The sequence below is a fragment of the Saccopteryx bilineata genome, chromosome 4 (genome assembly GCF_036850765.1).
Source record: "Saccopteryx bilineata isolate mSacBil1 chromosome 4, mSacBil1_pri_phased_curated, whole genome shotgun sequence".
NCBI classification, from domain to species: Eukaryota; Metazoa; Chordata; class Mammalia; order Chiroptera; family Emballonuridae; genus Saccopteryx; species Saccopteryx bilineata.
Genome location: NC_089493.1, coordinates 38,781,391 through 38,793,646, shown reverse-complemented (window position 1 = coordinate 38,793,646; position 12,256 = coordinate 38,781,391).

Below are 12,256 nucleotides of genomic sequence, written 5' to 3'. Positions count from 1 at the left end.
AGTGTCACGGGCACTGAGGATAACTTGGTTGATTCGAGTATCAGTCCCAAAAGGGGGTTGCTGAGTGGATATCTTCCCTCCTCTTACTTAAAAGAAAAAAAGACATCTTCTTGATGTTTTCTTATTTTAGCTTATATAAAACATATTTATTCAAAGAACATTTATTAAGAACATATATCAAGCCCCAGACTGGGCTAGGGGCTGGAGAATAGCAGATGAGTAAACAGTTTGAGTTCAGCAATCATTTTTGTTTCTAAATATTGCTTCAAAACAACAACAACAAATAACAAAAAAAACCCACCCCAAAATCTAGCCTTACTAGTGGTGGTGCAGTGGATGGAGTGTCAACCTGGGACACCTGAGGTCCCAGGTTTGAAACCCCAAGGTCTCAGGCTGAGCATGGGATCACTGACATGATCCCATGGTCACTGGCTTAAGCCCAAAGGTCGCTGGCTTGAGCAAGGGGTTACCGGCTCTGCTGGAGCCCCCCAGTCAAGGCGTGTTAAGAAGCAATCAATGAACAACTAAAGTGATGTGACTACAAGTTGATGCTTCTCATCTCTCTCCCTTCCTGTCTTTCTTTCTTGCTTGCTCTCTGTCTCTCTCTTTCTCACAAAACAAATAAGTAAATAAAACCCCAGAAAAAATAGATCCTGATAAGAACTCTAGGTACATATAGTAGATAAAAGTGAAGTGGTTTCCTGGGGAAGAGGTTAGGGGGGAGGGGGTTAGGGAGAGGGAGTGTAAAGGGACAAATATACAGTGATGGAAAATGATTTGACTTTGGGTAATGGGCACACAACACAATCAACAGTTCAAGTGCTATAGAAATGTTTACCTGAAAACTATGTATTGATCAGTGTCATCCCATTAAACTTAATTTTCTAAATAAAATTTAAAAAAGTAAAGAACTCTAGGTAAACAATAAGGTCTCCTATTATCCTTTAATTTTTAGCTTAGTATATTTTTGTAATGGCTTCTCCTTTTTCTCCTCCTCACCCCCCATTGAAAGGGAAAAGATTTGAGGAAAGTGGAAGTTACTAGTCTGCCTCTAGTTAAGAAATATATTATTTTTTTTTTTTGTCAGACTGTGCTACCCTTCAAAATAAAGGGATATGCTTTGTATCTGAAGGAAGAAATGTAGCAGTCCATCTAGCAATAAAATGAGTTATGGCATGAAATGGAAGTTAGATATTTAGTATTTTTTATTTTTATAATTCAATATTAAATCACCTTTGCAAGGCAGTAAGTTAGACCCCGGAATTCTAGGTCTGTACAAATGTAACACAGATCCTGTAAACTCAGTGTTTTAATAATTGAAAGGCATTGCTGCCTTTTTATTTTTTGAATGAGTGAACTGGAGACAGTAGCTGCCTGATAAGGGTTTAAACAAAGAACCCTGCCTATTTCTCTGTGTCTTTTGATTAAATTGTCATAGATATTGCACACTGAACACATTTAGGGCAGTCCCATGACATGGGTAAAGGTCAACATTGGAAGTGTCCCTACTTTAGCATGTTGACCGATGATTGTTTTCCGGTCGCAAACAATTTTTTTTATTTATATATTTTATTGTTTACTTTTTAAAATTGAATTTATTGCGGTGACACTGGTTAACAAAATTATACAGGTTTCAGGTGCCCAGTTCTCCAACACGTCTCTGCACACCGTGTTGTGTGCTCACCCCCAGGCCAGGTCTTCCTCTCTCACCATTTACTTTCCTACACCCTCTTTGACCTCCCCACCTCACCCAGCAATCACCACACTGCTGTCTGTGTCCACGAGTTGTTTTTCTCTCTTTAAATTCCCTTTTCAAACAAGTTTAAACCTGCCTTAATCTAAGTCTTAACAATTTCAGTTTTACAACAGGAGACAAAAAACAGAAGTTTTGCCAATGGATTTATTGCTTGTAATTTTTGATATCAGAAGAACTTTATTAAGCATATCTCAATCCATGTGAGTTAAGTCAGAATCTTTAATGTCCTACAAATTCTTACTGAAGGCAGTTTTTTTAGTGTTGCCCAGTTGACGGCCTATAATAAAAAATTTTATATCTCTTATTTGATGAAGACCTGATGTTTGGGAAATGATATCAGAAGGCTGCCAATAAAAACTGGTTGGTGAGGAACATGTACACTAAAAGAATATTTTCTTTCTTTCTTTTTTTTTGGAGGAATTCCATTTATTGTGGATGCATTTCCACAATATATATTTATTGCAGCGATCAACTGTCAGTGAAAAATATAAAGCGTTTATAAAATCCTTAGAAATGGCAGATTCACAGAACATGCTAGTCACTTTGCAGTTTTACCTCTTAAAGATAAACAAAGAGAATTGTAATCAAACAGGTAAACATGGGATTGTTTTTTTCCAAAAGATTAAAATCCAAACTGAACAAAATTCTACCCTAAAATTTATTCCATCCAGATACTGGAATAAAAGTCAGGATTGATATATCCTCTTCTCAACTTTAGACTTTCTAGGGGGGGAAAAAAAAAGAAAAAAATATATATATAAAATAGTGATCAGGAAAAGCTTTCATTCAAAAGTATAACAAGGCAATGTTACATCACCATGGGCCTTAATTAAAATGGATCCATTTCACTCCAATGATGGAAGTTAATACTGAATTAGGTACAACATTTGGATTCTAGTTTATCTTATCATAGACTCGTATCTACTTTGTCGTGGCTAGATGGCTTGTGCAATCTTGGTGGTTTTTCCTCCCTTTGACCGAGGTGTGCTAAAAGCTAGATAATTCAACTACTCTTTACTGATAAAAGAATATTTTCATGTATGTTATTTTGTATAATGCCTCATATTCTAGGTCCACATGCCTCTCTTCAGAGTTTTTTTTTTGTCAAGTTCCTTAGATTTGGTGCCCTGAGCAAAGCTTACTAATTTTGCTACATTTTCCTGTGACCCATAATAATCTTTGTTAATTCATAACTATACCAAAAATTAAAATGCAATCTTTTTCTATACCACCATACTAATGCAGCTACAAATTAAACTTTACTATGAAATATAAAGCCTTTTCCAGAATTACAGATTTTAAGTTTATGAATAAGTTAGTATTTGCATACTTTATCGTGATTGAGAAATTTGGATAATAGTATTTGTTGGGATAAGATTTCACCTATATTTTCAGGAAAAAGCGTGATGATCTTTATGATCTCTTCACTTTAAAATTTTTTAATAACTTGAATTCTTTGAGCCAATTTCAGGTTCACGACAACAATGAGCAGAAAGTACAGAGAGTTTCTATATAGCTTCTACTCGCTCAATTTCCTCCTCTACCAAACATTCCACACCAGCATGGGTGCATGTGTGACTACCTGTGAATCTACAGTGACATATCATTCTCACTCAAAGTCCATAGTTAGGTCCAGTTTCACTCTTTGTGTTTGTTCAAATCCCTATTCCCAACCGTTGGTGATCACTGATCTGATCTTTTTACTGTTTCCATAGTTGTGCCTTTTCCAGAATGTCACGTAGTTGGAATCATTCGTAGTCCTTTCAGATTGGCTGCTTTCATTGACTAATATTCATTTAAGTTTTCTCCATGTCTTTTCATGCCTTGATAGCTTGTTTTAGCACTGAATAATAATATCTCATTGTCTGGATGAACCAGTTTGTTTATTTACCTTTATTTTTAGTTCTAATTGCTATGGTACATTTTGTTAATGTGCATGTTCTCAAGAAAAATAGTTGGATTAATTCACATGATTCATCAAATAAAATGTAGTAACTTCCAGTCTGCCATCTATTTCACCGGATACTGGGCTTGTTTTACACTTGAGGAGAAGATTCATGAAAAAGATCACAATTTCATAATTTATGTTTACCTTTCTAAGTCCCCCCCCCATGGGAATCTAAACAGAGAACGTTCTAAAGGCTATCAGGATATGATCCCCAAATTTAGTGGCTCTGTAGTGTTTAAATATACATTGACCAAAAGTGTTAATTACATTATTACTGATTCATGACAGAAAATCACCTTCTGTTACTAGTTTATGTGACTTTGCCACTGCTGCCAAGAGAAAGGAAGCTTTGTGATTATGCCCTATCATTGTCAGTTGTACAAACTAACTAAACGTGGTATGTAGCATCTGGCACATACAGCAGCTCTGAATTCTGAGTGGAGGATAGCGCATGATAATGTATAGGCTGAATGAGCAAGTGGATGGATGTGGCAGTGATCATAGTGAAAAATCACACCAGGTGAATGCGGAGGCCGGACTGATGATCAATATTGGTGAACATTTTGACATTATTTATATGTGTACTGACTACCCTTGGCTTTGTAGTTGCAGCAACATGTGGAACCTGGCATAACTGCAGAGATGAAGGTGTGGTTGTGGAAAGAATATTGGATTAAAGTTAATGAGGCCTGTGTTTCCAGTACCAAATCTTTTCCTAATTAGCTCTAAAATGAAGTGTCAAGTCACAAGTCCTCCAACCCTTCATTTTGGTATCTGTCAGATGGAAACCCTAATACTTGTTTTATTTTCTTTGGACTGTTGTAAGGATAAGATTCATTCGTTCTTTCATTAATGTACTAAACATTCTGAATCCCCGCTGTGTAACATGACAAGGTGATGGATGGAAAAATACTTAGCAGAATTAAGAGCTTTTGAAGACAGCGAGACATTTTATTATCTTTATTTTAAGACTTTTAGATCTGTGCCAGTCACTGAGCTGTGTTCGCAGAATGTTAGTAATTTGACTGAGTTACATTGGAATGGTCTTTAGCCATTCTGTCTCTGAGAAGATACAATATTAAGTTCTAATTCTTTTTCTCAGACACCTTGACCACAGGACAAATTGAAAATCCATCTTTTCAGTAGGCTTGCCAAACTTTGAGTTGAACATAGATTTTTTTTTTTAGAATAATTTAACTTTGAGTAAAGGGTAAGTATTCAATTGAATAGCATTTTTTTTTCATAAAATGGGATTTAGATACAGTAGTTGGAAAGATGCTTCCTCCACCAAAAAGGGCCCTCCAATCTGTGTTCTTATTTTTCTTTTGAAAAATCAGGTTTCTCCATCTTTCTGCTCCAACTGACATTTCTCAGCCACATAATCTTCTTTCCTGAAAACCATTTATTTTCTCCCAGAACAAAAACTAAAATTTTAATATTTTCAAGGTACACCAAAGATTTTACAACAATATTTTGTGTTTATAGTGCAAGATAAATCTGACCTCGATTTTTCTTTCTTTCTTCTTTTTTTTTTTTGGTCTTCATATGGCATCTGAAACAGTTGTTCACATTCACACTTTTATGTTTCCCCATATGCATACTGTGTGCAGCTCTGTTTTAAAATATTTTATTGGTTTTCCATTATATCTCAACTTTTGATGGGTGTCCTTGAAGAACTTGCATTAAAAATGTAAATGTAAATGATTCATTCATTTTGCACATATGTGACTCTTTTTGGGAAATCTTACCCTACATGGGGCACACGGCTCTTAGCAAGGGGTATGTTTTGTATTTCTGTCCTACTCACAGTTGGATGCTGAATATCTCTTAATATTGTAAACCTGTATCTTTTCTATCCCATGTGAATTTGAAGGAGTTATTTATGTATTAGACTGTCCTGAGTTTTTGCTGGTTCTGAATGGTGGTCAATAGCTTTATGGATTTTACTTATGAGGACAGTTGAGCATAACATAGTTTAGTGTAAAAATCTACTCTTCCTTTAGATTACTAAGACACCGGATGGCATTCCTGGCCAATTCATTGTTCAAAGCCAGACTTGGTTGTACGGTAGGAGCCACCCCAAACTTCTCCCGTTGTTTCATGGGCATTTTCAGGCCTGACTGCTGTCATATTTCCTCTTTTAAAGTTTTCCAGCAGAGAACCCGTGGGTGGTCCAGTGATTCAAGAAAGGAAAAAAGAAATATTTTCTCCTCCCAAGGGTTGAACTCTAATTTTAGAAACTTCCTAACATCTTAAGAACCTTCCATATCCATGTCCTTATGTTTCTCGCAGTATGACTTACTGACTTATGGTGTCTCCTGCTTAAGAAGCTTGACTGGATCTCCAGCTACTACCAGAACAACAGCTCTGGAGTGTAATGACCCGCCCCATTTCTTTCTCTTTTTTTTTTTTTTTCTTTTCTTTTCTGAAGCTGGAAACGGGGAGAGACAGTCAGACAGATTCCCGCATGCGCCCAACCGGGATCCACCTGGCACACCCACCAGGGGTGAAGCTTTGCCCACCAGGGGGCGATGCTCTGCCCCTCCGGGGGTCGCTCTGCCACGACTGGAGCCACTCTAGCGCCTGGGGCAGAGGCCAAGGAGCCATCCCCAGCGCCCGGGCCATCTTTGCTCCAGTGGAGCCTTGGCTGCGGGAGGGGAAGAGACAGACAGAGAGGAAGGAGGGGGGGAGGTGGAGAAGCAAATGGGCGCTTTTCCTGTGTGCCCTGGCCGGGAATCGAACCCGGGTCCCCCGCACGCCAGGCCGACGCTCTACCGCTGAGCCAACCGACCAGGGCCTTCCCATTTCTAAAATTAACTTCTCTTGGTGAATAATGAGTCTATAGGAAAAGGTTTGGAAAAATTTTAATTGTTAGACTTAAAAACTAGAGTACCTTTCAACCTTTTGCAATGGTCAAGGTTTCATAACAATCGTTGTAGTGTATGACTGGTGCACCGCTAGGTCTTGTGTTTTAACTGGACAAGTCAGTGAAATATTTAATGGTGATCCTCTTGTCCTAGGATCACCCTTGGGAAATATATTAGAAAATATAAAAGTGTTTACCTGTGATAAAGAATAAGTTCATGATTAGAAGAATTATACTGTTTTTCTTGTACACATAATGCTTAAAGCAGATGTTCAGTCTCACAATGATTTTGGAAGCATATTTTATGCAGCCTAAAAACTATTTCTGTATTAGATATTTAAATGCATGAGGATAAATTCTAATTGCTTTTTTGTTTAAAACAGAAATATGAAAGAAGCATTAGCTCCAGTTTGTACAAAATGTCTGCTGCAACTGAACTTATGATACTTCAAAACTGAAAATTATTCCAATTTTGTAAAACTGCTGCTACTGGTTTTGTCAATAAAGTTTAAGCAGATGGCTTAGATGTATATGTGTGAAATTTTTTATGTTAAAAAAGATAGTTTTGCAGTATCAACATGCAAATTTTATGGGCCCGAATGATATTGCTTATTTTAGTATATACAAAAACCATTAACTCCCAAACCCTCCCAACTGCAGACATACATATTAGAACTACAAGTATTACATTTATGATCCATATGATTTATTTTGGTTTTAGGCTTTTATGTTGAACATGTATACAAATCAATGTATATCAACTCAAATGCTAAAGTGTTGAATTTAAATGAAGAAGATTGGATAAGTGAGGAGCCATACAAATGTAAAGATCACCTGAAATAACTAACTTGCAGCTGAAGAGGATTCTAAGAAGGCAAAACATAGGTATTCCTGTATAAAAGTGCAGGTAATCGCTCATCAGAGAGGTTGTCTAGAGTCCTCCCCCCCATGTATATATATTATACCCTGTTCTGATAAGTTTACGAGGCTCAGATGCAGCAAAGTTGAAGTAGAGGGAGTAGGCCTGTTATGATCAGACACTTCACAACAGTAAAGCACAGTCAGTGACTCCTTTCCCCCCCAAAAAGAAAATAGAAAACAAAATCGATAAATGTTTCGGGGAAGATCTGCTTTTCCCATTTTTGCCCACTGTATCAGCTGAAGTAATTAATGCTTCTTGTTCTAATAAGCAACCCTAAATATCAAGAGCTTTACCATAAGAAAGGTTTATTTCTCACTAATCTGGTTTTGTCCATGCAGCTTGCTTTCTTAGCAGCATCTTGGGGATTGAGGACCATCTCAGAGTCTATAAGGAGGAGATACAAATGGAGGAGGAAGAAAAGGTCTTAGAATTCAATGTACATTATGGGGCCAGGCTTAGAGGTAGGTGATCATCTCTACTGCTGTCCAAACTCCATTGGTCAGAAGTAGTCACATGGCTTTACCTATATTTTAAAAGGCTGGGAATTGTAGTTTGTATGTGAAGAAAAATGAATCAGTATGGTGAGATTCTTCTAGATGATATCTAGCACATGTATTTTTTTTTTTTGCAAATGCTGTGGTAGTGGTGATTATTTAAAGAAAGCTTACTAACTGCAGGTTCACTGTTACTAAGCTCTTTCTAACCCATAGTGACACTAGAACTTTATGGGTTGATTAAAGATTCTACTTGTTCACCCTAGTCATCTCCAAGCATTTCAACATTGTTGGGAGGGAGGTGCTCTTGCAAATAAAGATCAGTTTGACTTCACATTCTGGCTGGATAACCTGAGCAAGGTTGAGCATTTCTACATGTGTACGTGCACTAGCAAACAGGTACATATATGCCATATTAAAAACGCCAAAGGAAATCATGAGGTATTCTGAGCAAAGGCAGATTACTGCAGAGGGAACAAATGTTTCAGTATATGAATTGTGGTGTAAATCATCTTCAGAACCTAAATCTTGACAAATGATTGCTACCTTCTGACATTCTTTCAACAAAGACTTACCCATCCTTAAATGTTAAAATAATTGACACTGACAGCTATGACTCTGGTTCTTGAAGTCTTTTGTAGTATCTAAAAAAAAAAAAAATTTTTTTTTTAACCATCTTGAGTAACATTTTATTGATGAATCAAATCACTTTTTATATCCTGTAAACTTGACTCTTTCTTTACAGCTTCCCCAGGGTTTCTCTAGGGACATTCAGAGACATGACTCAAGAGGAAGATTGGCTGACAACCCAGAGATCTGATGAATTTTAATGTTCATTCTACTACATAATAAAACATCTCATTCTTTTCAGCAAACAGATAAGGAGTAGGAGGCAGGATTAGCATCACATCTGCATTTGTCTCGAGGAGGGACAAGATACTGTGGTGAGAAGATTAGAATTTAGATGAAGTCTAAGGTGAATTGTATGGTATTTTAATATTTAATTTTAAAATCCAAAATTGTTTAGGGAAAGATTTGCTCTAATCACTTGCCTGGAGAATTGAAGAATTTAAAAATTAAATCTGTAAACATAAATAGTCCTGTCAAGATTAATCTTGTTTATACCTGTGTTCTATTTCTGGCTTTGCCACCGAGCAACTCTGTGATCTTGAGATTACCTTGACCTTTCCTTCATGTCTTCCAACCTCTGATATTTTTCTTGAGGTGCTCCCAGGTGAAGAGGGGATTTGGCAATTATTTGCTGAGTTATAGCGACAACAAAGAAAGAATATAAACTGGTCTATTCTGATAAAGTAGAAGTGCTTCCCATATTGATCAAGTTCACTCGCCACTCCCCAAATAGATTTTTTTTTAATCTCCATAAATATATAGCATGTGATTGATGATGGAGGCTGCTTTCCACCTGAGGTAGAGGAGTATTTTAAGGCAAGGTGAAGCTTCAGCTCAAAGGACTCACACCTACCTTGGAAGACATCAATGAGAATTAGGGAAATAAATAAAGGACTTTTAGGTTATTTCCAAATGCCATTAAAATACAGGCAGCAACATTTCTTTTTAATTTTAATTTTAATTTTTTTTATTTTTCCAAAGCTGGAAACGGGGAGGCAGTCAGACAGACTCCCGCATACACCCGACCGGGATCAACCCGGCATGCCCACCAGGGGGCGATGCTCTGCCCCTCTGAGGTGTCGCTCTGTTGCATCCAGAGCCATTCTAGCGCCTGAGGCAGAGGCCACAGAGCCATCCTCAGCACCCGGGCCATCTTTGCTCCAATGGAGCCTCGGCTGCGGGAGGGGAAGAGAGATACAGAGAGGAAGGAGAGGGCGAGGGGTGGAGAAGCAGATGGGCACTTCTCCTGTGTGCCCTGGCCGGGAATTGAACCTGGGACTCCTGCACGCCAGGCTGATGCTCTACTACTGAGCCAACTGGCCAGGGCCAGGCAGCAACATTTCTAAGATGCTTTGAGAAGAAAAAGACATTGCTGTATCCAAACAATGTCTCATTAAGGGCAGAAAACAATTTTCTATATAATAAGCTTTTTCCTTTTACTTGACTAGCTACACAGCTAAAGTGTAAATAGGGACAAGGGCCAGGCAGGGTGGCTCCATCCATTCACATGTGCTCTTGATTACCTCTGATGTACACTGTGAGCTAGATGCTGGGGACAGAGTGTTAGCAAGATGCAACTAGCTTACAAGCTGGTGTGGTGACTGTTGTGAAATGGGATCAGTAGGATGGTTTGGGAATGTAATTAGGAGACTAATCTAGTCCGTGGGAGGCTGTAAAGGAAAGAAAGCCACGGCGAGGAAGTGGTATTTAAGCAGAGACTTGAAGGCTGAGTAGGAGTAAGCCAGGTAAAAGGGAGGCATGCTAAGAAAGAAGAAACAGCATGTACAAAATACCTGTGACAAATGTGAACCTCCCCCATTTAAAGAAACTGAAAAAGTCTAGAGTGACTAGACTTTGAAGAACGTAGAGGAAAGCCTTGGGCTAAAAAAAAACTGTTCATTCAAAGCTTTGTCATAAGTGTTTAGTTGGGCCATGGCAGAGTAGTCAGTTGGTTAGAGCATCATCCCTGTACACCAAGGTTGTGGGTTTGATTCCTAGTCACGGCATGTACAAGAATCAACCAATGAATGCCTAAATAAGTGGAACAACAAATCAGTGTTTCTCTCTCTCTCTCTCTCTCTCTTCCCCTCATTTCTTTCTAAAATCAGTTAAAAAAAATATAAGTGTTTAGTTGATACTGAGGGCCTGAGGGAGTAAGGGCCTCTGAAAGTAGAATCACTTTGTGTATCATTTCAGTTTTGCAGAACGTCTGCCATAGCAAGAGTCAATCTGAACCTGCACAGCAGCCCTGCTCCGGCTCCAAAGACAGCAGGTTTTCATTTTAATTATTCTCAGTGGTTCTCTCTTTCTTCCAAGCTTTGGTCTGACCCTAAAGGAAACCAGAGAAGTGATATGTCTCCTTCTTCAATGAAATTCCCCCTCTGAGGATAGCTTTGGAAAAAAATATTTTATTGCTAGGTTTGTCATTTATTTGCCTTTAATTTGGCTCATTGGCTATCCAGATTTGCCCATTTTCATGTTCTCATTATCCTTTCTACCCAGGAGTAACAATCCCAATGAACAACAACAAGCAATGGTAAAATATATAAAAATATATATATATAACTTGAGTGAGATATCAGAGATGATCAAAATCTTTTGAGTGAATTCATACTAAAGTGTAAATGACTGAAACTTATGTAACCAGCTCCAGTCTTTGTGAAAAGCACCTTTTCTTTTGTGTATTTTTATTTTAAAGAAATTTGCATATTAACCTGAGGCTTTAATTAGCGATTGGATAGAAATGAAGACTTTCTAACTGTATAAAAGAAGACTTTTAGACCTGGAGGAACATTTTTCTGAAATATTTGACACCATGCCAGTAGTCAGCCACAGACAGCATTAAAAGGAACTAGACTCTGGTCTGATTGTCATGGTTTAGTTAGTATCTCCCTTTTTAAAATTTATCAGCTGTTCAACAAAACACCAACAGAAACACTCTGGGGAGGAGAGTCCCAAAAGGCAGAAGATCTTATGCTTTTCCCACATGCCTCACCCAGGGTCACATGCACAACTCCTTCTCTTCTCCCCTTGCCAGGAACCTGCCCCAGGGCAAAGGAACAACCCAGTGGAAGTCTCAGTGTCTAAGAAGCACTGACCATGTCCTCCTGCTCTTTTCTCCACCGCTGAAAGTGCTGTCCCACTCTGTTCCCCAAACCTGACCCCCACAGAGGACACTCAGCTCTGGGCCTACAGAAAATGACCCTGCCCTGGACGGTGCAGGCACCCCCCCCCCCCACCATCACCTGCCTAGGCCTGCGGGGAGCCCAGCCAGAAGAAGCCTGGCACAGGGAGCTGCGGCATTCACCCACCCCGGGTCCCCTGGCCCGCTCTCCTGGACCCAACTTAAGTGACGACAGGACCCTTCCTGTTTGGGACTCTTTGTTGCAGTCCTTCCACTTTTCGTCCCTGTGTTCAAACCTTGCTCCTAGCAGCCTCTGCCAGTGCACCCGACCTAGGGAAAGTTGCTCCTGAGCTGTTGGAGGGGCGTCATCGCCTCCTAGCAACGCTCCTAGCAACCGGGTAACATCTGCTCCCTCTGGTCCAATGCGAGCGGAGAACAGCTGCACGCCCTCCTCGCGTTCTGAACCAGAGCGAGAGGCGCTTCAGAGACTGGAGAGACCAACCTGCAGGAGCCAGG